The following is a 1,975-nucleotide window of genomic DNA, read 5'->3' as shown; positions in this document are numbered from 1 at the left end:
ATGATGATGTGTAGCGAAAAATAACTCGAAGCAAACACTCACAATGCTAACTCAAGAGATTTATTTGGTATCCACCTCAAAAAGATGTGACTAATCCAAGGATCCACACATGACGCTCACTCCACTAATAAAAACACTCCTTCTCGATAACTACCAGAGGTGGAGAAATCTTGTACAACACTCACACAACAAATACAACACACGCAAGAAGAAAAATACAAGAATACAAAGAAAAACCTTCTTCTTGCTCACTTGTTGCTTGTTGATGCCTCTTAAACCTGGGAAGTGCACATGAACTTATCTCCAAGAGCCTCGATTGGGAATGCTTCTGTGTGTGCGATATAAGCTCTCAATCGATCGGTCGATCGATTGAACACGAGTCAACATGGTTCAGTGCAATCCGGCCCCTGAATTTGCACCCCCTACGCGCCCACACGTGAGAGAGAGTCTCTCCTCATGCATTTGTTCACATCCTCAATGCATGTGAATCAATATAAACTAACCAACACACCATGAAACTCCTAATGTGAGACTAAAATCTCATTCACAATGGAGCTTCTATTCTGTTCTGCCTCTTCTCCATTCACACATATTCAATAGTGATTTCCAGCGTTGTTGTCATTGCATTGCCGCGTTGCCACATCATTGCTTTTTCTAATTTTATAGCTTTGATTTTATTATTTTTTTATAAGAATACAAAGGATTTTTTTTACACTGAACCCTTCAGAATCTAGGGTTGGGCATGATTATAACTGTTATAAAGTTATAACAGCTACACCATTATACTAATTACAACTATATAATCATAATAAGTATGAGATCGTAGCTGTTACAACTACATCGAAATAAAAATATTTTAGAAAATATAAATGCGCCAAGATGGGATGAGACACCGTTTTGATAATAAATAGAAAAGAGTCTCTTTTATTTTTTTTGACTATTCTAATAAAAAATATATCTTTTTTTCTCTAAAAAGAATATTTTAATTTGAATTATATAATTGAGTTGCATTTAAGATAATATAAATATGTATTTAAGTATGGACGAAGTTAAAGGAGGGGGGGTGATGGCGATAGCCGACCCCTTATTTTTTTTAGTACAAGAGGTGTAGGTGTATAGAATATGGAAGGTGAATGGGGGCAATGACATGACCGCTCCCCTCAATATAAATATACATCCTTCACCCTCTCAATATGAAATTTCTAACTTCATCCTAGTATTTAGTTGACTAATAAATATCTTAATTAAGTTATGTGAGATTATGATATACACACATGTTAATTGAGAAAAGAGAGATTTAATCATTAATGATAAATTATGATAAAATTTATTTAAATATATATGATGATATAATAAAGATCAACTATAAATAAAATAGAAGGATTAATATAATCCGATCTTATTTAGTGGGATAAAAATTTAATTGTTGTTATGGTTAGAATACAGTTGAATATACATTGATAATTGTTTTAGTTTTAGTTAGGATTTTTTTTCTTTTAGTTGGATTATAAGTATTTTTGAAATATATATAATTTTAAAAAATTTAATGTTTGATGCAAGGTAAAATTATGATCATATTAAAAACATCTAAGAAAAGTATACTGATAATCAAGAAATTGTCAAGCCATTTTGCTCCTTATCTCTCTCTTTGTGAAGCTCCTTTTTGTTCTTCACCTCTATCATTTACTCTCGTTCATACCTGTTCAAGTTATTCGGACTAAGCGAGTCACACACAAACTCAACGCAAAAGTGTAATAACAAAATAGATTATATTAGTTATTTTTTATATATGATTTTTGATTTTTAGTAAGTTTAATTGGGTTGATTTTTAATTTAATATAAAAATTTATGATTTGGTCTGCTGGTTTATTTCGTTAAATCCGAACCATTGATCTACCGGTTCGTTTAATGGGCCGATGACCCAAAACTTTACGGTTTGGTTCTGAAACTGCGGTTCAATGGCATCGAGGAACAA

Source organism: Zingiber officinale, chromosome 7B (genome assembly GCF_018446385.1).
Source record: "Zingiber officinale cultivar Zhangliang chromosome 7B, Zo_v1.1, whole genome shotgun sequence".
Taxonomy (NCBI): Eukaryota; Viridiplantae; Streptophyta; class Magnoliopsida; order Zingiberales; family Zingiberaceae; genus Zingiber; species Zingiber officinale.
Note: the sequence above shows the minus strand (reverse complement) of the source record.